The sequence below is a fragment of the Narcine bancroftii genome, chromosome 9 (genome assembly GCF_036971445.1).
Source record: "Narcine bancroftii isolate sNarBan1 chromosome 9, sNarBan1.hap1, whole genome shotgun sequence".
NCBI classification, from domain to species: Eukaryota; Metazoa; Chordata; class Chondrichthyes; order Torpediniformes; family Narcinidae; genus Narcine; species Narcine bancroftii.
The window spans coordinates 82907891-82933630 of NC_091477.1; the positions used below are offsets into that span (position 1 = coordinate 82907891).

The 25740-nt window shown below is 45.9% G+C and overlaps 1 protein-coding gene and 1 long non-coding RNA gene across 2 annotated transcripts in view; one reads left to right on the plus strand and one right to left on the minus strand.

Moving 5' to 3' along the window:
• The window catches only part of LOC138743006 (calcium-binding protein 39-like), a 57917-nt gene extending 40208 nt beyond the window's left edge, over nucleotides 1-17709 (minus strand). Inside the window, exon 1 of the mRNA XM_069897859.1 lies at nucleotides 17549-17709. The gene's annotated coding sequence lies outside the window, so the exon portion shown is untranslated. The remainder of the gene's footprint in view (nucleotides 1-17548) is intronic.
• On the plus strand, nucleotides 17491-24986 carry LOC138743007 (uncharacterized). The gene is made up of 3 exons (XR_011344587.1): nucleotides 17491-17557; nucleotides 22007-22147; nucleotides 23027-24986. It is a non-coding gene; the product is annotated as an uncharacterized lncRNA (long non-coding RNA).
• Nucleotides 24987-25740: the final 754 nt, after the last annotated feature.

Genomic DNA, 25740 nt, shown 5'->3' on the forward strand with positions numbered 1-25740 from the left:
AGCTGTGTATGAAGAGCTATATTTTTAGTTCAAATTTAGCCCAGTTGAAAGTAAACAGTAGAATAAGTTTGGATACTCATGCAGCCTATTTCTTGTGTTACTCAACCAGCCTTATGTATGTAAATTTCACAATATTATGCCTACATAACATGACCAGTCTCTTTCCACTCTAGTCTAAACACTAACAACTGTATTGAAGAGTTCTCTCCTGTCTTAAAGAAATTTCTACTAGAACTTTTCTTTCTGATCCTCAACCAATGCTGCATCACCTTTACTCGGCCGCGGCAGGAGTAAACACACGCAGGCCGATTCCAGGGCGCACCGCTCCACAACTGTGGACAGCTGTTGTAGATCTCCAGATATGGTTCGACCTAAAAGGGGAGGCAGGCCTCTTCAGTCCGGTATTGGAGAAGGTCACTGCGATATAAAACCTATGACCCAAGGACCTCGCTGCCACGTCCCAGCTTGCTTGGCCATGGCACACGAACCATGGGTGTAAAGGATGGGGCCAGTACTGCGCACACTGCACTCCACCTAAAAGCTCCTTTGCGCAGGCCCGAGGACAGGTCCACGTCCTCCCCCTCAAAAGATGCACACAAACTCAAGCTAGCATGTTGGAACATCAGAACCATGCTAGACAAGGCTGACAGCCATCGACATGAACGTCGGTCTGCCCTCATCGCACATGAACTCCTCAGATTCGACATCGACATAGCCGCTCTCAGCAAAGTCCGCCTTGCAGATGTAGGCAGCCTCCAAGAACACGGCACGGGCTTCACACTCTACTGGTCTGGCAAGCCTCAGGCTGAATGACGCCTATCAGGTGTTGGCTTCATGGTCAAGAACTCCATTGCCTCCAAACTCGAAAACCTCCGGACAGGCCACTCTGACCACATCATGTCCATGCGACTCCCCCTTCAAAACAAGCGATGTATCACTCTCATCAGTGTCTATGCTCCAACCCTTCAGGCGGACCCAGCAGAAAAGGACAAGTTCTACACTGATCTGTGCAACCTCATCCAACGCACCCCTACAGCTGACAAGGTTGTCATCCTTGGCAACTTCAATGCTCGCGTCGGCAAAGACACAGAAACCTGGCCAGGAATCCTTGGCAAGCATGGTGTCGGCGAGTGCAATGACAACGGGCGCCTCCTGTTGGAACTCTGCACAGAACAGTGGCTTGTCATTACTAACACCCTTTTCCAGCAGAGAGACAGCCTGAAGACTACCTGGATGCATCCCCAATCCAAACACTGGCACCTCCTGGACTACGTTCTGGTGCGAGGAAGAGATAAACGAGATGTGCTCTACACCAGGGTCATGCCCAGCGCAGAATGCCACACTGACCACCAGCTTGTTCACTTCAAGCCAAAGTTCAAGAACAGTGGTGTCCCCAGAAAGAGGTTCAATGTTGGAAACTTGCAGTCAGACGTAGTGAGAGGAAACTTCCAGGCAAACCTCCAAGCAAGGCTCGAGGATGCAAACTGCCTCATGGACATGTCTCCTGAAACCCTCTGGGATCAGCTGAAAACGGCCATACTGCAATCCACTGAAGAAGTATTGGGCTTCTCTTCCAGGAAAAACAAGGACTGTTTGACGAAAAAAAACAGGAAATCCAGGAGTTGCTGGCAAAGAAGTGATCTGCCCACCAGGCTCACCTTGCAAAACCTTCCTGGCCAGAGAAAAAACGAGCCTTCCGTCTTGCATGCAGCCACCTTCAGCGCAAACTCCGGGAGATCCAAAATGAGTGGTGGACTAGTCTCGCCAAACGAACCCAGCTTAGCGCTGACATTGGCGACTTCAGGGGTTTTTATGAGACATTAAAGGCGGTGTATGGCCCCTCACCCCAAGTCCAAAGCCCTCTGCGCAGCTCAGATGGCGGTCCTGCTCAGTGACAAGATCTCTATCCTCAACCGATGGACAGAACACTTCCAATCCCTTTTCAGTGCCAACCGCTCAGTCCAAGAATCCGCCCTGCTCCAGCTCCCTCAACAACCCTTGAGGCTAGAGCTGGATGAGGTCCTTACCGGGAAAGAGATATATAAGGCAATTGAACAACTGAAAAGTGGCAAAGCAGCAGGTATGGATGGAATACCCCCCAGAGATCTGGAAAGCTGGCGGCAAAGCTCTGCATACCAAACTGCATGAGTTTTTCATGCTCTGCTGGGACCAAGGAAAGCTGTCTCAGGACCTTCGTGATGACATCATCATCACCCTGTACAAAAACAAAGGCGAGAAATCAGACTGCTCAAACTACAGGGGAATCACGCTGCTCTCCATTGCAGGCAAAATCTTCGCTAGGATTCTCCTTATAGACTAATACCTAGTGTCGCCGAAAATGTCCTCCCAGAATCAAAGTGTGGCTTTCGCGCAAACAGAGGAACTACTGACATGGACTTTGCCCTCAGACAGCTCCAAGAAAAGTGCAGAGAACAAAACAAAGGACTCTACATCACCTTTGTTGACCTCACCAAAGCTTTTGACACCGTGAGCAGGAAAGGGCTTTGGCAAATACTAGAGCGCCTCAGATGCCCCCTCAAGTTCCTCAACATGGTTATCCAACTGCACGAAAACCAACAAGGTCAGGTCAGATACAGCACTGAGCTCTCCGACCCCTTCTCCATTGACAACGGCGTGAAGCAAGGCTGCGTCCTCGAACCAACCCTCTTTACTATCTTCTTCAGCATGATGCTGAAACAAGCCATGAAAGACCTCAACAATGAAGACGCTGTTTACATCCGGTACCGCACGGATGGCAGTCTCTTCAATCTTAGGCGCCTGCAAGCTCACACCAAGACACAAGAGCAACTTGTCCGTGAGCTACTCTTTGCAGACGATGCTGCTTTAGTTGCCAATTCAGAGCCAGCTCTCCAGCGCATGATGTCCTGTTTTGCAGAAACTGCCAAAATGTTTGGCCTGGAAGTCAGCCTGAAGAAAACTCAGGTCCTCCGTCAGCCAGCTCCCCACAATGACCACCAGCCCCCCCACATCTCCATCGGGTACACTGAACTCAAAACGGTCAACCAGTTTACCTACCTCAGCTGCACCATTTCATCTGATGCAAGGATCGACAAAGAGATAGACAACAGACTCGCCAAGGCAAATAGCACCTTTGGAAGACTACACAAGAGTCTGGAAAAACAACCACCTGAAGAAACACACAAAGATCAGCGTGTACAGAGCCTTTGTCATACCCACACTACTGTTCGGCTCCGAATCAGGGGTCCTCTACCGGCATCACCTACGGCTCCTAGAATGCTTCCATCAGCGCTGTCTCCGCTCCATCCTCAACATTCATTGGAATGACTTCATCACCAACATCGAAGTACTCGAGGTGGCAGAGTCCGCAAGCATCAAATCCATGCTGCTGAAGACCCAACTGCGCTGGGTGGATCAGGCCTCCAGAATGGAGGACCATCGCCTTCCCAAGATCGTGTTATATGGCGAGCTCTCCACTGGCCACTGAGATAGAGGTGCACCAAAGAAATCTTAAAGAAATCTCTTGGTGCCTGCCACATTGACCACCGCCAGTGGGCCGATATCGCCTCCAACCGTGCATCTTGGCACCTCACAGTTCGGCGGGCAGCAACCTCCTTTGAAGAAGACCGCAGAGCCCACCTCACTGACAAAAGACAAAGGAGGAAAAACCCAACACCCAACCCCAACCAACCAATTTTCCCTTGCAACCGCTGCCTGTCCCGCATCGGACTTGTCAGTCACCAACGAGCCTGCAGCAGACGTGGACATACCCCTCCATAAATCTTCGTCCGCGAAGCCAAGCCAAAGAAAGAAGTAAAAGAAAATTTAAATTTCAATAATTCAGATTTTTAAACTCTAACAAATGAATTAGAATATGAATTGCACTTCAAAATATAGATCACGTAATTTGTGCAAAGATGTTTACTTCCGTGGCAAAACTAATACAAGGTAATCTTCCAAAACATTGAGACATTACTTAGGTTCCTGCTTCTAACTTTAACAATTCTGTTGAATAAGCTTGTATTTCAGTCAAGAGACAAGAATGGAAATAACAAAGGATACCCAGTAGCTGTTCAAGCAACAAAACCAAACATAGTGCAGTAGGATACAGCAATTTTTCAGTCCCAAATGACCTCAATGCCTTCGTTTGACCACCAGAACACCCATATCCCCTGATGATCCTCTACTGTCAGTAACCAAGGATGATGTGCGGGCTGCCCTCAGCAGAGTGAATCCAAGGAAATCATCCAGTCCAGATGGAGTACCCAGCTAAACACTAAAAATATGTATTGACAAACTTGCCAATGTATGCATGGATATCTTCAATACCTCACTGCAGCAGGGTATGGTAAATGCTGAAGTCTGCAGACACAATGGTTGAAGTAAAATCACAATGCTGTAGAAACTCACGTCAAACATTGTACCTGTTTCAAACAGGCCTCAATCGTAACCTGCTAACCTGCCTAATCTAATGACCAGTGGTACTCACATCCATAGAGATGAAGTGTTTTAAAGAGGCTGGTATTGAAGCTCATCAGCTCCTGCCTGAGAAGCGATATGCATCTGTCCCAATTTGCCTACCACAGTGACAGATGCCATCTCACTGGTTGTAAAAAAAGCCCTAGAACATCTAGATAAAAAAGTCACATATATCAGGATGCCCTTTATCAACTACAGTTCAGCATTCAACACCATCGTCTCCTCAAAATTGATAAACAAACTCCAAGATCCGGTTCTCAAAACCCACTGTGTAATTGGATCCTGGATTTACTCACCACCAGAGCATAATTAATGATGATTGGTAAGAACAGTTTCTCCACAATTTCGCCTCCACAATTTTCATCAGTACCAGAGCTTCTTCGCTCCCTGCTCTATTCACTTTAAACCAATGGTTCTCAACCTTTTTCTTTCAACTTTAGTAAAGGATTGCTTAAGATGGTATGTGAGTGGGAAGGGAAGGTTTAGAATCACTGCTCTAGACCCAATTGTTACTGAAATATCTGGCTTGAGAAAAATTGTCATTGGCCTATTTCCTTTGGAGTTATGAAACTGTGCACATAACAAGTCAATTAGGTACAATTAAAACAGTGGTTTTCAAATTTTTTCTTTCCACCCACATACCACCTTAAGCAATCCCTTACTAATCACAGAGCACCTATGGCATTTAAGGACTCTTACTTTGCGCATTATTTATTGTTGAATATTTATTTTCTGTATTGCACAATTTGATCACATTTCTCTTTTTTTGCACACATCTTTTCTACAGAATTTTTTGCACTACCAATAAGTAGAAATACTGCCTGGCCTGCAGGAAAAATAATCTCAGGGCTGTATGTAATGTCATGTACTCTGACGATAAATCTGAACTTTGAAGAGTCAATAAATAGTCTAATTATTTTCTTAAACCAAATGGAAGCAAACCTTTTGAAGGAAACAGAACTTCAATGACAACCTTAAAATAAAGTACAATATCATGTTCATATATCAAAGATAATTTTCCATCTCTGCACATTATATTTCAACCTGTTAATTAGTTTTGCAATGTCATGCACAATATTACCAAGACAGTACTGTACACCTCTCCAGATCACCATAACATCTTCTACAGATACAGTACTCTTTATCCAAATACCCAAAATCCAAAATGATCAAAAATCCAAAACATTTTTCATCTGTGGTCCCATAAGGTAGTATGTAATAGAGTTCAGAAATCCAGACTGGAGAACTGGACATAGCAGACATAAGTAGAACATTATTGAGTGTAGATTTTTCAATATGCCTACTTCAGTTAATTTGTGTCTATGTAAATATTTGTAATGTGAATGCATGTATCTTTAAGTCTGAGTGGACGAGTGCATTTTTTAAAATTGTGTTCCAAAATCTGAAAATATCCAAAATCCAAAACACTTCTGGTCCCATGCATTTCAGATAAAGAGTACTCGACCTGTTTTAAGAAGTTAAAATTACTCCTTAGAATTCTGTATTACATGCTGGCTACAGAACAAAAAGAAAAAGTTTTGGAGGATGACAAGTAAATTAAAATCACCCCATGATCAGCCAGTAACATTACAGATATTTTAAATGCAATTCCTTGTTTGATGCAAAGCTTCTTTATGAATCACATACTGTACATAGAAAAGTGCATATTTTTTACCAAAGATTATTTACACATTACAGTAAATGGCTGGTAAATGGCAGTAAATAAGGTGTTCTTTCTTCTTGTTGATCATGCATTCAGACACTCTTTCTGTAAATTCTCATTGCTTATTAGGTGTACAAATTGAAACCAGGAGTGACAAAACCTGTACTTTAAGTATACCTGCTACTAAAAGCAATAACACACACTTCTCCCCAGTTGTCTTGTCCGTTCTGAATGGAATGAGTTCCAGAAGGTTCCAATGCCAGACTTTTAATAGATTAGATCTATTTTAATCACTGGCACTTACTTGCATGGACTTGAGATTAACTTTTAAAATTGAAATAGTAATTTAGTACACTAGAAGGAATAAAAAAAGGAACTATGTTTGAAAATACTTCCTCAAAAGACATTCTTCCCTTATTCTGTTCTCTATAAATAACAAATTCATAATCTCTGGGATGTCAAAACCAATACACATGCTTTTAAGCCTCCTAAATTCAAAACATAACCAAAACCATTTCTCCAGTTACTGCAATTGCATTTTTGAATTTACATTAAAAAAAAACTTTCTACTGTGGTGGCTTTGCCTAATTGCATAGTATTTTATGGTATACAGAGGTCGACAGCATCGAGTCCACGCTGCTGAAGATCCAGCTGCGCTGGATGGGTCACATCTCCAGAATGGAGGACCATCGCCTTCCCAAGATCGTGTTATATGGCGAGCTCTCCACTGGCCACCGTGACAGAGGTGCACCAAAGAAAAGGTACAAGGACTGCCTAAAGAAATCTCTTGGTGCCTGCCACATTGACCACCACCAGTGGGCTGATAACGCCTCAAACCGTGCATCTTGGCGCCTCACAGTTTGGCGGGCAGCAACCTCCTTTGAAAAAGACCGCAGAGCCCACCTCACTGACAAAAGGCAAAGGAGGAAAAACCCAACACCCAACCCCAACCAACCAATTTTCCCCTGCAACCGCTGCAATCGTGTCTGCCTGTCCCGCATCGGACTTGTCAGCCACAAACGAGCCTGCAGCTGACGTGGACTTTTTACCCTCTCCATAAATCTTCGTCCGCGAAGCCAAGCCAAAGAAAAAAAAACAGCAAATTTGGTAAATTTTTGAAGATTATTAACATCCAACAAAAAATACAGTAGACATCCAAAAAAATTGATGCCAAATGATCCCCTCCCCTCCACCCACCCCCCCCCCCACCACGAATCTGGACTTTGAAAACTTTTTAAAATTGGCGGGCTTTTGTGTGCGTGCATAAGCGGCAACAAGAGTCTGCGCTTGTGACTTGATTTTTCTTTAAAGCTACTTGTTTTGATAAATTAAGTATGCTGTATTTGCTAATTAATAAACTTCACTATTTATCTATTCATTTCTTCTTTATTCCTCCTTAAATATGAATGATAAAATACTGCCCAAGAATCAGGAAAATCCAAAATCCAGACCGACCCAATCCTCGAGCATTTTAGGACTTCTGTATTTAAAAAACTTCTTCAGCCAAACTTGGCTATGCTGAACAAAATGTCCCACCCACACCAGTGCCAGCTGCCTGCTTTTGCTCCATATACTTCTAAGCCTATCCTATCCATGCATCTGTCCAGTTGCAATAATACCCAGCCTCAACCACCTCCTCAGCAGCCCATTGTATACACTCACCATGCTCTGTAAAAAGGTTCCTGTTAAATCTTCCCCCCATCACCTTAAACCCATGTTCTTTTGTTATCAATTTCCCTACTCAGGGCAAAAGGCTGAGTTCATCCGTTCTATTCCTCTCATGATTATATGTACCTCTGAAATTACCCCTGTGCTCCAAGCAACAAAGTCCGAGACTACTCAACCTCTTCCTATAGCTCAAGCCCGATTCCTGGCAACATCCTTGTAAATCTTCTCTGTGCCCTCACCATCTTGACATCTTTCCTGCAGCACAGTGAACAAAACTGAATACTCCAAATGGGGCTACACCAACATCTTATACATCTCTAACATTACCTCCTGTGACAGAATTGTGTTATTAATCTTTAGCTATCATATATATATCTTAGTAAAGTTATTTTATGGGTTGGATACAGGGTCACACACAGACACACACACACACACATAATTCTTTGAGATAGCATATGGCAAGTCATTTTTGGGGTCCAAACTTCTGGAAAAACTGAGCAATAAAAATTAGAATTAGTGCTTGCTACGGAAAAGTACCTGTACAAACAAAGCTGACTTTTGATTCAATGGCCAGTAGACAGGCCGGAGTCCGTTAGCTCATGATTCATACTTTTAAAGGAGGCATTATGAACTTCAAAGACAGAAATGATGCCACGTGTCACGTAATAAGAACTATTTCGGAAAAACATTATTGAACCAGAGGCATTTTGAAACCAAAAATTGATCATCCTGTGGGAAAGACAGAATTGAAGATACAGTAGGCAGAAAAGGAACTGTTACATGTTACTCCTGGTCAAAGGAGAACACAGAATAAGTGACTTTTGAAGGAGGAAGACCACTTCTGACTGTCTCTTTAAGATAAAGAAGGCAGCCTCATTGTGTCGATGAAAATGATCACTTTTGAGTAAGAAAGCAAAAGTAATCTTGCATTTAAAACATAACCCTTTTTAGATGGGTTACTCATTCAGCCCTTGTCTGGATTTGTGAAATCATTGTGGAGGAAAATAGCCACTTTATTATCCCTTTGAAAAGAGGACAGATTCATTATGTGTAACACATGAAACCTCCATGCAAAAGAGGACGATGTTTTTTCATTCATATGAAGAAACATTGCTCTGAAAACAACTCATCAAGAGGTCTGATGACTTGATGTTTCAAAATACTTCATAATAACTTTGAGTGACAATTTAAAGAATCTGAATTTAAAACAAAACTGACTGAACTTTAAAATCATCTCTTCAGAATTATACCTAAACTGTAATGGTTTTGGTTTTGCCACACACACGCTCACACTCACACACACACACACACACACACTCACACTCACTCACACTCACTCACACTCACTCACACTCACACTCACTCACACTCACTCACACTCACTCACACTCACTCACACTCACTCACACTCACTCACACTCACACTCACACTCACACTCACAGTGGGGTTGTGTAAGTTAAATTTTAGAGTTAAATAAGAAGTGTTATGTTCTTTATTTAAAAAATACATTGTTTTTGAAGATAACCTTGTCTGTGGTGAACTCCCATTGCTGCTGGTTTAATACATTACATTGCCAATTTCTATACCCAATACTCTGATGAAGGCCAATGTGCCAAGAGCCTTTTTGATCACCCTATCTACATGTGATGCTACTTTCAAGGTACTATGTATCTGAATTCCTGGATCCCTTTACTCTGCAACATTCCCCAGATCGTTACCTTGCATAGATCCTACCTATGTTGGGCCTCTCTTCAAGACTTCCATCACATTCAACTAATTTAACTTTCTGCATCTCATATCAATGCACAGTTGTGAGAGCTGGTGCAAAGATCATAGGATTGCAGAATTTCCTGGTTTTTACTTCGGTGAGCTATGCTTGCAGCCCAGCTGCTCCAAAGCAGCTACAGAATTTGCATCCAGCTGACAAAGTGCAAAATCTCCCAAATATAGTACATGTTTGAAAAGGAGTAGAGCTTCAATCTCCATACCAGTCTTTTCTCCATCAACACTGGTTCAGTGTTATTAGGATCAGAGACTGATCAAAAGCCTGCTTATTAATGATTGCAAATTTTGAGGGTTGACCCTGCTGCAATTCCTACTCAAAGGGGAACAAAAGAGCTAAAGTTTAAAAGGTTCATTAAGTAGGACTGTTCTCAGCACTAGGTCAGCAGTTAACTCAGAATGACTTCAAGGAACCTCAATAAAACGAAAATCAATAGGGGCAGCACAATTAGCGCAACATCATTAAAGTGGCAATGACTTTGGTTCTAATCTGCCGTTGTGCGTGAGGAGTTCGTACATTCTTCCCTTGTCCGCGTGAGTTTCCTCTGCGTACTCCAGATTCTTCCCACGTTCCAAACACATTTGTGATTGGTAGGTCGCATGTGTGCAATTGGGCGGCACGGGCTCATGGACTGGAAGGGCCTGTTTGGTGATGCATCTCTAAATTATTAAAACAATAATCAGAATCGGGGAAGACTATCCTATAACTGTGAATCAGCTAACAAATTATTGCTGCAAGTTGATCACAGCCCCAAAGTAACGTGATATGCATTCTTCCGGTCCACATCCCAGGACATTCCTTTGTAGATTATCTCTTTCCATCAAAATCAGAACAGGGGATTTTTGTTAATAATTGCTACATTCGCTTCCATATGCAATTCAACAGAACTAAAACAACCATTAGCACATGGACAAATTCAAACTAATTAATAGAAAATAATAACCATGCCATTATCTCCAGCAGGAGTGTCAAAACATCTCCCCATGATATTAAATGATACCGTCTTCATAGAATTCTCAACCAACACTGGGAGCATCACAGTTAGGCATCACAAATACTATGGCTGCAAAAGGTCAGAAATTAGGAATCAGATCCCAAATTCATAATAGCTTCCCACATGAAGAATGACAAAATACTCTCTACCCATCTGTCCAGATAAATTATAAAATACACATTAAGCATGACAACATCCACAAAAAACAGTACTAAACATTCAATCCAATACCTTAAATATTCACTCCCAGACCTCTCATAAGAGCTGGCTAAAAACATATTTGTTTGAGGGAGCTTCATGTGAACAAATTGATTGGCTGTTTTTTGCCTTACAGATTCAATACTTTAGAAAATAAAGGACATTAATTGCAATGGCACCTTTTTTAATCCATTGATGCAACATGCCTGCATTGTTTAGTGCCTACAAATGCACATCAACTCAGTAAATCTTCTTCAACAACATATACAAGGAGAATTATTTCAAATAGCATTTTTCAAATACTATTAAAAATACTAGTATCTGCTCACAACCAACTTCTCAAAGCCATTAGGCATGCACAAGTACAATGAGTATAATATTAACACCAGATTGTGAGAAAATAAACATCAAGCACGAGGCTCATAAAATTCATTGCTTGATTGGCACCCAATTCACCACTCTAAACATTCATTCCCTCTACCACTAAAACAGTGGCAATAGCATGTACATTCACAAAATGCAATGCATTTTACTTGTGCAGACTATTCAGAAAACACTGATGTAACACACAAGCTCCTCCACCAAGGAGGACAAAGAGAGAACTCAAGGAAACACCAGGACTAGTAGATTCCCTTCTCAGTCACATACGATTCTGATTTGGAAATATGGCATCATTGTTGGGCCCAAATTCTGGAACTCCCTCCTCAATAGCACAATGGATGTTCCTTCACTAGCAGGACTGCAGCAGTTCAAGACAACGGCACATTCCTAATTGTTTGAAGTAGTGACGTTCAATAAAATACTGGCTTTGCTCAGAATACCCAGATACCAAGAGGGACAAGGATGGAGGGGAAGGCAAGCCGACAGCCAAGAGACCAATGATGGACATAGATAAGCAGACAGGAGAGAAAAGCAGAGGACTGATCCGGAGAGGGGGGATAGCACCATGAATGCAGAACTGGAGGAATTAAAAGGATAGGGAAAGAAAGAGACAGTGGGGCAAAGGGGGCGGTGGCCTAACAGAAGCCAGTGACCTAACAACAGAAGCCAGTGAAATTGATATTCATATCATCTGGTTGGAGGGTGCCCATACAAAATACTAGGTGCTGTTCTCTTTAATATATCCTGGCTGGATGCTGAACATTGCAGGAAACACACCATAGATTGTTCTTTACCGATTACACATTTAAAATTTCCAGAGGCATGACAAGAATGGAAAATTCCACTACTCAATCTCACAACTGAAGAATCACAGTCACTAGGGAATATTGTGATAGCCACCCTTACTTCTATGAATCAGGTCAATTAGCCATAGATCTGCAATTGAATCTGTCCAATGGTCTAAATGTTGAAATTTTTACCCATGGAGTCATTCTTTCTGTAATCTAAAATTGCAGAACAATTTCCATGATTGACGATGGCCATATATTGTTTCAACAATTTATGTATGAAAGATCAAAGTACATTGGAAATAGTGAAAATGTATCTCATTTAATACTAAACCATAATGTTGAATGTACACAATTTCTTAACTTGCAATCACTGCTGTTATCCACTAAAACTCTGATGCCCTGGCACCCCAGGACTTTCATGCTGACAAGTAGTCATTTCAGACTGTTGTGTTTTATCCTATTAATAATCTGAACATATTTTTGTTTCTTTATTTTTTTTTAAAGTAACACAGTAATGCAAGATATTTTTCAGTGAACTGAGGTCAAAGGGTGCAGGAAAGTAAGCCACAAAGAGTTTAGCAGAAGCAGTACATTTCATCTTGTAAATTTCAGCTGGTGAAATTTGTCTCAACAAGTGTTCCTTCACCCTGGCCTGCACTCCAGATTATTGAATGAGCTAGATGCTAGATTATTTTCACCCCAACATCCATCCAGCTCTTGAATCTCCTAAACCAGATCACTACCCCAAAACCACCATAGATTTATCTGTACCAATATTTAAACTAACTGCAACAGTGAAAAATTATCCTTTCATATTTATCTTCCCCCCCCCCCTCCCAGCATGGTAAATTTACTCATTGTGTATTTTATGCATCTGTGCATAAACAGTGTACAAGTTCTCATTCTCAATTCCACACACAAAAAAACTAACTTTAAACTTCAAACAAGTCCACAGCTGCATTAATCCGCAAGTAATAACACAACCTACATAACTTGTTATAATAGAAAAAAATGATATTAGAGTTTAATCTTAAAATAAGAGTTCCTAATCAGTTAATACATTTGCATTAGAATCATTGACAAAAGGTCCAGATCGAGATTTCTCAGCCAACTGGCCTCTAGAACAAAGAACTTTCAAAAAAAAAGTGAGTCACCTGTAAGATACACTCCAGATAAACTGGCAGGAAAGTGAAATAGGTTGCCTTCATTTGGTTTCCCATAGAAAAAAAAAGCATGGTTTTATGTATTTTTTTTAGAAATAGAAGACCACGAGTTCTCTTATGTGGCACTGGACAATATACGAATTAAACTCACATAGACAACGTATCAGTACTCGATTAAAATTTTTTTTTTTGCAGCATCCACCTGTCAAATTGCCCAAATACTTGCTCAAGTCACACTTGAAAACTAAACCACTGACTGAATAAATGCAACCACTTCCAAATTGCAAGCTGCAAAAAAAATAAAGGATTTTACATTTTTTTTTCTTTGCAACAATTCCAAAAGAATACTCTCGAAAAGGTTATCTGTATATGTAGTGTTAATAATCTCCCAGAACTTTGCAAAGAACAATGTGAGATGATTAGCAAAATTGGTTAGGAATTAAGAGTGGAGAATAGATGAGCAAGTTGGAGAATATTAAAGACCGGCACCATAGAGCACTTAGGCGACGGGGGTGGGGGGTGAGGCAAAGGAGCAGGCGATGGGGCTGGGGGGTGCACGGGAAAGTGCAGGAGCCGGTGACGGGGGGGGGAGGGGGGGTGGCGCGGGAAAGTACAGGAGCCGATGGCAGGGGGGAATGTGGGAAAGTGCAGGAGCCAATGACTGGCGGGGGGAGGGGGGAGCACGGGAAAGTACAGGAGCCAGTGACGGGGGGGGGGGAGCAGGGGAAAGAGCAAGAGCCGGGGGGTGGGGGGGCCGCGGGAAAGTGCAGGAGCCGGTGATGATGGGGGGAGAGGTGCGTGGGAAAGTGCAGGAGCCGGTGACGGGGTGCATTGGAAAGTGCAGGACCATCAGATTACAGGAGACAAGGAAAGGTTGAGGATCCGCACCCGTGGCCCGCGGGAAGGAGCCGCACCTGTGGGCCGCGGGCCGCGGGAAGGAGCCGCACCTGTGGGCCGCGGGCCGCGGGAAGGAGCCGCACCTGTGGGCCGCGGGCCGCGGGAAGGAGCCGCACCTGTGGGCCGCGGGCCGCGGGAAGGAGCCGCACCTGTGGGCCGCGGGCCGCGGGAAGGAGCCGCACCTGTGGGCCGCGGGCCGCGGGAAGGAGCCGCACCCGTGGGCCGCGGGCCGCGGGAAGGAGCCGCACCCGTGGGCCGCGGGCCGCGGGAAGGAGCCGCACCCGTGGGCCGCGGGCCGCGGGAAGGAGCCGCACCCGTGGGCCGCGGGCCGCGGGAAGGAGCCGCACCCGTGGGCCGCGGGCCGCGGGAAGGAGCCGCACCCGTGGGCCGCGGGCCGCGGGAAGGAGCCGCACCCGTGGGCCGCGGGCCGCGGGAAGGAGCCGCACCCGTGGGCCGCGGGCCGCGGGAAGGAGCCGCACCCGTGGGCCGCGGGCCGCGGGAAGGAGCCGCACCCGTGGGCCGCGGGCCGCGGGAAGGAGCCGCACCCGTGGGCCGCGGGCCGCGGGAAGGAGCCGCACCCGTGGGCCGCGGGCCGCGGGAAGGAGCCGCACCCGTGGGCCGCGGGCCGCGGGCAGGAGCCGCACCCGTGGGCCGCGGGCCGCGGGCAGGAGCCGCACCCGTGGGCCGCGGGCCGCGGGCAGGAGCCGCACCCGTGGGCCGCGGGCCGCGGGCAGGAGCCGCACCCGTGGGCCGCGGGCCGCGGGCAGGAGCCGCACCCGTGGGCCGCGGGCCGCGGGCAGGAGCCGCACCCGTGGGCCGCGGGCCGCGGGCAGGAGCCGCACCCGTGGGCCGCGGGCCGCGGGCAGGAGCCGCACCCGTGGGCCGCGGGCCGCGGGCAGGAGCCGCACCCGTGGGCCGCGGGCAGGAGCCGCACCTGTGGGCCGCGGGCCGCGGGGAGCCGCACCTGTGGGCCGCGGGCCGCGGGGAGCCGCACCTGTGGGCCGCGGGAAGGAGCCGCACCTGTGGGCCGCGGGAAGGAGCCGCACCTGTGGGCCGCGGGAAGGAGCCGCACCTGTGGGCCGCGGGAAGGAGCCGCACCTGTGGGCCGCGGGAAGGAGCCGCACCTGTGGGCCGCGGGAAGGAGCCGCACCTGTGGGCCGCGGGAAGGAGCCGCACCTGTGGGCCGCGGGAAGGAGCCGCACCTGTGGGCCGCGGGAAGGAGCCGCACCTGTGGGCCGCGGGAAGGAGCCGCACCTGTGGGCCGCGGGAAGGAGCCGCACCTGTGGGCCGCGGGAAGGAGCCGCACCTGTGGGCCGCGGGAAGGAGCCGCACCTGTGGGCCGCGGGAAGGAGCCGCACCTGTGGGCCGCGGGAAGGAGCCGCACCTGTGGGCCGCGGGAAGGAGCCGCACCTGTGGGCCGCGGGAAGGAGCCGCACCTGTGGGCCGCGGGAAGGAGCCGCACCTGTGGGCCGCGGGAAGGAGCAGCACCTGTGGGCCGCGGGAAGGAGCAGCACCTGTGGGCCGCGGGCTGCGGGAAGGAGCAGCACCTGTGGGCCGCGGGCTGCGGGAAGGAGCAGCACCTGTGGGCCGCGGGCTGCGGGAAGGAGCAGCACCTGTGGGCCGCGGGCTGAGTGAAGGAGCAGCACCTGTGGGCCGCGGGCTGAGTGAAGGAGCAGCACCTGTGGGCCGCGGGCTGAGTGAAGGAGCAGCACCTGTGGGCCGCGGGCTGAGTGAAGGAGCAGCACCTGTGGGCCGCGGGAAGGAGCAGCACCTGTGGGCCGCGGGAAGGAGCAGCACCTGTGGGCCGCGGGAAGGAGCAGCACCTGTGGGCCGCGGGCTGAGTGAAGGAGCAGCACCTGTGGGCCGCGGGCTGAGTGAAGGAGCAGCACCTGTGGGCCGCGGGCTGAGTGAAGGAGCAGCACCTGTGGGCCGCGGGCTGAGTGAAGGAGCAGCACCTGTGGGCCGCGGGCTGAGTGAAGGAGCAGCACCTGTGGGCCGCGGGCTGAGTGAAGGAGCAGCACCTGTGGGCCGCGGGCTGAGTGAAGGAGCAGCACCTGTGGGCCGCGGGAAGGAGCAGCACCTGTGGGCCGCGGGAAGGAGCAGCACCTGTGGGCCGCGGGAAGGAGCAGCACCTGTGGGCCGCGGGAAGGAGCAGCACCTGTGGGCCGCGGGAAGGAGCAGCACCTGTGGGCCGCGGGAAGGGGCAGCACCTGTGGGCCGCGGGAAGGGGCAGCACCTGTGGGCCGCGGGAAGGGGCAGCACCTGTGGGCCGCGGGAAGGGGCAGCACCTGTGGGCCGCGGGAAGGGGCAGCACCTGTGGGCCGCGGGAAGGGGCAGCACCTGTGGGCCGCGGGAAGGGGCAGCACCTGTGGGCCGCGGGAAGGGGCAGCACCTGTGGGCCGCGGGAAGGGGCAGCACCTGTGGGCCGCGGGAAGGGGCAGCACCTGTGGGCCGCGGGAAGGGGCAGCACCTGTGGGCCGCGGGAAGGGGCAGCACCTGTGGGCCGCGGGAAGGGGCAGCACCTGTGGGCCGCGGGAAGGGGCAGCACCTGTGGGCCGCGGGAAGGGGCAGCACCTGTGGGCCGCGGGAAGGGGCAGCACCTGTGGGCCGCGGGAAGTGGGCCGCGGGCTGTGGGAAGGGGCAGCACCCGTGGGCCGCGGGCTGTGGGAAGGGGCAGCACCCGTGGGCCGCGGGCTGTGGGAAGGGGCAGCACCCGTGGGCCGCGGGCTGTGGGAAGGGGCAGCACCCGTGGGCCGCGGGCTGTGGGAAGGGGCAGCACCTGTGGGCCGCGGGCTGTGGGAAGGGGCAGCACCTGTGGGCCGCGGGCAGTGGGAAGGGGCAGCACCTGTGGGCCGCGGGCCGTGGGAAGGAGCAGCACCTGTGGGCCGCAGGCTGAGTGAAGGAGCAGCACCTGTGGGTTATTACATGTGGGAAAGGATAGGAGATGTGGTTGATTACATATGGGAAAGCATAGTGGCAGGGAAACAAGAGCATCTTGGAAAGGGGAGGATTGATGAGGCAAAAGGGCAGGGATAGGAGGATCAGGGAGATGAAAAGAGCACATATGGGAATGAGTGTTTCACTTTGTCAGCAGCAGGAACATGGTAAGCTGGGGAAAGGGCAGGAGTATAGGAACGAAACTGTACTGATGAAAGAGATCTGGCAGAGGGGAACAGGTGCGTTGGGAAAAGTGCAGGAGCAGCGGGAAGGCAATGGCCAGACATACGGATATTGGAAAGGGTGATCGGACGGGCGGAGGCCTGTGAAACATGGGCAGCGCTTCACACCCTCCAGGCTGGGCCCCCCTTGCTGGCTGCCTTCGACTGCACTCAGCTGGTGGGTGCAGGCTCTGTTTGCGCCGGGGGACAGACAGGCAGAGGAGGAGGCGGTGCGTGGGAAGGAGGAACTGAGGGCGGGGTTTTGTGGGCCACGGAGCAAGGAGAGGGTTGTGCAGGGTGGAACTGTCGTAGGGGGCGGGGGGAGTGACGGGTGACGGGTGAAGGGAGATGGGGGAGCCGGGGCACTGGCCTTCTCCCCCAGTGGCAACTCACCGTTTCTGGGTAAGCTCCCTAGGCCTCCCCGCCGGTTTCGGCCTCCCTCGACGTGCGGCCTAGGAGTGTTGAGCTGCGCCGCCGCCGCTGCTGCTGCTGCTGCTGCTTCTTCTCCTCTTCCCCACCCCGGCTCCGCTCGCCGCAGCTTCCTTCTCCTCACGCAAGGGGCAGCGCACGACGTGCTGCGTCGCGCTCTCTCGCGCTACGTATTGCGTCAGAGGAGGGTTGGTGCTTGAGCTTGTGAATTGGGATCAGCAAGGGGTTGGCTCCACATTTTACTGCTTCACATCACAGAAGTGAAAGTCATTTGGATATATATAACCACCTATTGATTTCGTAATATGTCTCCCTTTTATCTCTGGAGGCTATTGCAATTTAATTTTTACTTTTGGAGCTGGTTGGTTGCAGAAGAATTTCAATGCATCTGTACATTGTACTCCTGTATATGACAATGAATAAACATTGCCCTGTTGTTGGCACTAGAGAGCTGAAGGGTTTTTTTTCCAACATTATGAGCATCCTGGGCTTCAATGAGAACTCTACATCAAGACATATGAAAGAGCCAAGAGGGAGACTATTCACTCCTGCTAACTTGTAATGCCATTTAACCCCTATGTGCCTAATTTTCTCCCTTAATCTCGATTTTCTGTCACTATCCCCATGTTCCTGTACTAACAGCCAAGATCAATGATTGTTTTGCAACATTTCCTCTGAAAGGAGAATCATCAGATTCAAAAGTGTGTGTGTGAAACAATTTCTCCTTGATTCTGTCCATGATACCTGATCATTTATTTTGAGATCATGGTCCCTGGTTTTGAATCCTCAGCCAGGTAAATAGCTGCATCAAGACCACAAAGCCCCATAAGGTTCTTCTAAAATCTCAAGAAGAGGACCGGCCTTCTCAATCTCCTCAGGATGGACTGCTGCCCAAGGAACCAATCTTTGGATTCTTTGCTTCACATTCGCTACAGCAAAGTATATAATTTTTTTTTAGGTAAGAAGAACAAAATTGTGTACCTCCCTCAGATGTGGTTTCACTAAGACTTGCTTGGAAAATCAGGGATGACCCCAATCACACAGCATCTTCCAGCTACTCCAATTAGGGAAAAGATACAGAAGTATCAGAGCCAGAACCACCAGGCTGAGTAACAGCTAATTTTAATACATGTACTGTGTATATGTATCATATGTCTGGATGTGTGTTATGTTTCTACACTTGTTTTGCTCTGGTCTGCACCATGGACTGGAGAGCAATGTTTCATCAGGTTGTACTCAAATCTCTTACCAATAAAAACCAACATAATATTTGCCTGAAGGGTTTTGACCCAGAACATCAACAGTCCTTTTCTCCTACTGCTGATGCACCAATGGGTTCTTTCAGTAGATTGTTTTTTTTTTGCTCCATATTTCTTCAGTCTCTTGAGTCTACCTAATATTTGCCTTTCTAGTTAACTGCTGCAGCTGCCTGATTGCTTTCACTGATTTGAATGTGAGGGTTCACAGTTCTCTTTGAACACAAAACTATTTCCTAATTGCTCACAAATTTTAAAAAATGCTCAGATTTTATACCTTTTCTACAAAATAGATGATCTCACATTTTTCCACATTGTGCTCATCTGCCATGTTGTTATCCTTTCACTGAGTTTATTTATATCCAGATGAACCTTCTTTGCATTCACATCACTATTCACTTTTCCACGTTGTGTCATCAACAGACTTAGAAACTATTCATTTCCTCCCCTCAGACAAATTGTCAATATTGGTTGTGAATAACGATGGCCCAAACATCAATCCCTGCAATATTTCACTGGATACCATCTGCCCAAAACTAAGAAGGATCTATTTAATTCTAACTTTTGTTTTCTTTTTGTCTCACAATTCATAAGTGCGCATGACCTGCAATTTGATGCGCTTTGTCCTTTTTCAGCAAATTCCTGTGAAGCATCCCACCAAAGGTCTTCCAAAAATTTAAATTCACCACATGAACTGATTTTCCTTCATCTAGGTTCTTGACATTTTCTCAAAGAATTAGTCAAACATAATTAATCTTTCATAAATTCATGTTGGCTCTGGTCAGTCATATTTTTGTCTTCTAAATGACATTATCCTTTATTGTAGATTCCAACATTTATCATTCTACCAGTGTCCAGTCAGTCATTCCTGTTTTCTCACTCCCTTTTTAGAATAGTGAAATCATATTGTCTACTTTGTTGAGCACCTATACTTCACCCTCATGTGACAGCTGGAATTCCAACATTCCAGCATTTTAATTACCCTCTGTATTTCCACACAGATCAGTCTCACACTGCACATAATAATCACATACATACATAAAAATATAAAATAAATACATATGAATATTCTGGAATACTTCACTCAATTTCATTAACAAGTGACACAAGGTTACAGGATACCATTCATCAACCTCACAGTCTGTGATGAGAAACTATTTCCTAACTTTGATGCTCCTGTATCACGTACCTGATGTTAGATGCTAATGGATGTTAGGGATCCTTGATACTTTTTTTGAGCCTTATTTAAGCGACATTACCAATGAATGTAATCAACAGAGGAAAAGGATACCCCAGTGATCTTCTCAACCATTTTAATGATCCTCTGCATTACCTTCCTGTCTGTTGCTTTGCAGCAACTGTCCCACACAAAGATACAGCAGCCAAGGCATTCTCAGTTATGCTCTTGCAAAATATTCCACTTTCAGGTAACCCTCCCCCCAGCCTGATCTGATTCCACTAATTTATATCTGTCTTCAGCTTCTCCTAATTTCCAAGCCCATTCCAGTATTTTTGACTCAACCTTCCCCATGGCCTCTATCCCCATTCCCCTGCTTGATTTGCCTTTCCACCTCTCCTACATCCATTTGTCCAGTATCCTTTTAACTCTTAGCTCCTCCCCTCTCCTTTTTATGCTTGCTGTCTCCTCTTCCCATCTATATTTTAAAAAAAGACCGTTAACCCAAAGTGTTGATTACATATTTCCCTCCATAGATCCTGTCTGACTCACTGAGCCCCTTCAACATCTTATTGATTCCAGAAGTTTGTGTTTTGCAGTTGATGTAACAACTGCAAATGGCCCAGAGGATCATTAACTGAGGATACATGTCCCTGGATTGCTCATAAGAAGGTCCTTATACATCTGTCAATTGGAAATATTTTTCTCTTTTAATGTTCCTGAATATAGAAAAGCATTTGGTCAGAAAAGTGAGTGTCTGATTTCCTGGAAGAGGAATCATAAAGTTAAACAGCATGGAAATGTCTTTTTTAGATATTACTTGCCAATATTTTTTCTCTCTGCTCTTCTATTTTCCATTTTAATTTCACTCCGATATTCAAGAGGGAACCTTCCAGGGAAGATGACAAATAGTCAGATAGAAGTGTAAAGCAGAAGATGAACTAGGATAATGCAATGTGATGGAGGTGAAAGGAGGAATGTTAGTAATGTTATCAATTCCCTTTGTGCATGCCAGATGCATAGAAAATTAAAATCATGAACTTCATACATCTGACAATAAATTACCACAATATTTTCAACTTTAATTTTCCACTGAAAATTAATGATTTAGTAATAAAATCTTGGTCCAATTATTATTTTATTCATAGCAACTATGTTTTTTATGGTCTTGTTAACTTGAACTTCAGCTCACCAAGAAATTGGTAGATATGCATCCCCAACTTCAGGTTTTTAAATCTCTTCAAAGTCATGCCATATTTACCTCTCTCAACACTCATTCACTCATGCATATCTTAATGATATTACAGTGCCCTCCGTCATGTTTGGTGCAAAGATATTTTTTTTCTAACTTTAATTAGAAATTTAAAATGTGGAGCACAGAGGCAAATAAAGCTAGAAAAAAAATATTTTTTACTTTATTACATGTGAATTGTTTAATTAGAAATTTAAAATGTGGAGCACAGAGGCAAATAAACAATTCACATGTAATAAAAGTGCACTTTCCAGATTTTATTCAAGGTTATTGTAAACATTTTGCTTCGACCATATAGAAATTATAGCACTTTTTATACATAGTCCCCTCATTTCAGAACCCCATAATGTTTGGGATATTTGGCTCACAAGTGTTTGTGAGTACTCAAATATGTTTAATTGCTTCATTGGGCCATTTTGAGGCATTGGGCATGTGCCAGAGTCCCGTCTCCATGGAGTTTGCAATGTTTACTCTTATTTTCATGGTAACCAGCACATCACTTCTCCAGAGTCTGAACCATTTAATGGCAGCAGTGCCCAAAAATTACACTCCTCAGAGGATGTCTTGTCTGATTTTAATAGAAACAGCTTAGTGGCGCCCCCTTCAAGTGGCTCCCAGGGCACGTGTCGTACCTGCCGTACCTTAGATAAGGCAATGATTCTTGTGGAGTGTTTCTCCACTCCAGACTATCTATTTTGCATTATTTACCCTGTATTCTTCAACTTGGTCCTTTTCAGACTTTTATATCATGATGTATATCTTTGGAGATTGCGAAGGTAAATCACCCACAGAAGGATAGGTGATCCACTTAAATTTCTGGTCAACATTTACTCCAGAATTTGATAGCGCAACACTCTCTAAGCCATTGAATATCAAAGGTAGGTGATTAGACTTTCATAAGTTAAGGCTGGTTATTGCCTGGTGTATGTGAGACATGAACATTACTTGCCTGGCAGTGTTTTTTTAATTTCAAAATTAATGTAATGCACAAAAAGTATATACAAAGGAGATCATAGTGCAAAGGCTGTTTACATTTCTAGTGATGTTCACTGTGTACATTCTTATTGTTACTTAGTCTGCTGTACATGCAGGTGCTGAACCTTGTTACATCAGCACTTCACTTTCATAGATAGTACCATTGCCACTCAAGTGGTTCCTCGGGTTAATACACTCTTAAATTGTTTAAGGGGCTTTCCCATCAGCCTCAGCAGCGCAATATAGTGGAATGACCCTAGACTGTGATCAATCCCCCAAAAAAGCCTTTTCATTGTCAGCGCCATGCTTCAGTTTGTCCCTCAGCAAGTATTCCCGCGGACTAGGATTATGCAGGTTGGCATCATTCCCTCACCGGCATCTCACTATGCTTGCAGACCAACAAGTTTTGTGCAGATGCATGAGCCTCTTACAGCTAATGGAAACCAAATGCAGATGTACTTTCCTGCCTTGGGAATATATCGCTATGTTTAATGATTTTCCAGCAGCATCAGGCTATTTGTCTCTGTGTACATCCCAGGGAACAGCCCATAAATCAGAGAGTCTTCTGTTACACAGCTGATTGAAATGAACGATGACAAGACTCCTGTAGCAAACCCACATTCTGCAAAACAATGGATGACTGTCTACTCCCCATCACAGTCGCCTCAGGGACAATGTGCATTGGGAGAATGATACTCCAGTCAACTGGGAAGGATGTGGTGCTTGTTGATTCATTCTGGCATTGAGGCATTCGACCAGGTGATTTGTTCACTTTTTTTCAGGGAACTACCCCTGTGTTTTCAGGTCTCTGCGGTGAATAGAATTGGACCTGATGTCATCATCAACATTGAAGAAGCAGTTTAATGAATTAGTAAAATACCCTGGGTTAAACTTTCAAGAAAATCCAGGAGCTGGAATGATTGATTACCAATAACCATTAATAGCTTCCTGCGTGTGAGGTAGGACACCAATCAAAGTTCAGATTTATTAACAGAGTACATACATGATATCATATACAACACTGAGATTCTTATTCCTGCAGTCAAGTCAGAATTACCACTTACTGGTAGTGAAAAAATCTATAATCAAGAAGATATGTATATGTGTGTAAAAAAAATAGAAATGTAAACCAACTGATTATGCAATACAGAGAGAAAAACTATCAATAAGGTGCAAAAATAAGAGTCCTTAAACGAGTCCCTGATTGAGTTTGACATTGAGGAGTCTAATGGTGGAGGGGTAGTGGCTGTTCCTGAATCTGGTGGTGCGAGTCTTATGGCACTGATACCTCTCTTTCCTGCTGGTAGCAACGAGAACAGCGTGTGCTGGGTGGTGTGGATCCTTGATGATCGCTGCTGCTCTCTGACAGCAGTGTTCCCTGTAGATGTTCTCCCCCCCACCATCAAGTTTTGTCTGTGAAGTCCTGGGTTACATCCATTACCTTTTGCATGGCTTTACACTTGGGGTAATTGGTAATCTCAATGCAGCCGGTCAGAACACTTTCCACTACACATCTGTAGAAATTTTCCGGGGGTTCCGACGTCATTCCAAATCTCCGCTTTCTTAATGATACCATCCGTTTGTTGGATCAACAAAAGATTCTCTGAGATAGTGGCTCCCAAGAACTTAAATTTGCTCACCCTCTTCACCTCTGATCCCTCATGATCACTGGATTGTACACCTCAGGTTTTCCCTTCCTGAAGTCAATAATCAGTTCCTTGGTTTTAGTGACACTGAGTGTGAGGTTGTTGTTGGTGCACAATTCAGCCAAATTTTTAAAAATTCTCCAACTTGCATGCTGATGCATCTTTCCTTTTTTATATAACCCATTACCTTGGTGTCATCAGTGAATTTGTAAATGGTGTTGTTGTCATACCAAGCCACACAGTCATAGGTGTATAGCAAGGTGTCATAGGCCACAGTCATAGGTGTATAGTGAATCTAAATAAATTCAACAAGACCTTTTGTACCACACAAAATCAAATGTGTTTAATGACAAGGGCAACTTTCATCTGTTTCTAAACTTTAAATGTCCCCACAGTGTGGGGACTGATATAAGGCTGTGGGGAGAGAGCGGGGCAGTGGGATCAGTGTGGGGACGTCCTGCGCCAGCAGCCCCACAGTGTGGGGACTGATATAGGGCTGTAGGGAGAGAGCGGGACAGTGGGATCAGTGTGGGGACGTCCCACACTGGTTTCCCCAGCGCTGACAGTCCATGCCGGCTGCCACAGCTCTGACAGCCAGCCATCCCAACCCTGACAGCCCGAAGGGACAGGAACCGGAGTGCGCTCCGAGACACCTCCCGTGCAGCTGTCCCTTTCAGATGGCCAACGCTGCGCTTTTAGTGCTGCCACCTGAACGGCAATTCACAGGTCTGCTTCAGCTCCTGTAGGCGCATTCTTAGTGGAGAATGCACCTGAAGAAGCCTGGTAAAAGAAAATTAACCTTAAAATCTAGCTCTTTGATAACCTGTCATAATATGATTCAGTTATATTTTGTTTCATATTATTATGAATTGCCACTTAAAAATTATATAAATGCACATTGTGATTTATGAATACATAAACAAACATCCACTTTGTTATCAATATTAGCTTTTCAGAATCCTTTTAATTGTGTACACCTTCTAATCATTCCTTGTCTCTTCTGATAATATTCTGGTGAACTACTTACTGTGTTAAAGATACCGTATAAGTAACAGTAATTTATGAATACATATAAAAGCCTCCTCTTTGCTATCAATGTTAGCTTTTTGAAATCCTTTCAGTTGTTTTCACTTGATTATTCTTTCTCCCTTCTGTAAAAATGATTCATACCTTGTTGTGGACATCAATATTTTTTTATTATGCAGTAATCTTATTAAATGTAATCAAAGAGCAATCATATCAACCATTAAATAAATAAAAATAAAGTGTGTACTTGGCAACTTCATTCCTCTTCATTGCAATAAATGTTCAACTCCATCACCACAACTGAATGGCAGCTATACCATGGTAAATTCCTCTAGGTAGCAAGAAAAATCTGAGTTAACGTTAAAATTATAAGGATTAAAAAAAAGACGGAAATGGATCTTTCAGCCTCAATTTGCTCAGTTTCAACAGGACAGACTGGATTTAATGCCAAGAAGGCTTTTCTGATTGAAAGTTACAACTGCTCAGTCCCCACAGCAAGATGAATTTGCAAGTTCTTGTGCAGGCCACTAGATGGAAACCACACAATGGCAAACCATTCCATCACGGTTTATTGGAAAAATGGAACTTTGCACGATCTGCAGAGTCATTGTCCCTGATTTATACAATAACTGGAAAGTTATTGATGAGCTGCTTTGAAATGGAGTTTTCAAACATATTATATGTGATAGCAGTCTTTAAATTTCACTTGACCAATTTTCTATCATCTGTGCCAAAGTGCTATGATAATTTAGCTTAAAGATGGATATGGATCAGTAGCATTCAGTTATTCTTAATAATACATGAGAAAATATTGAAATTTTCTA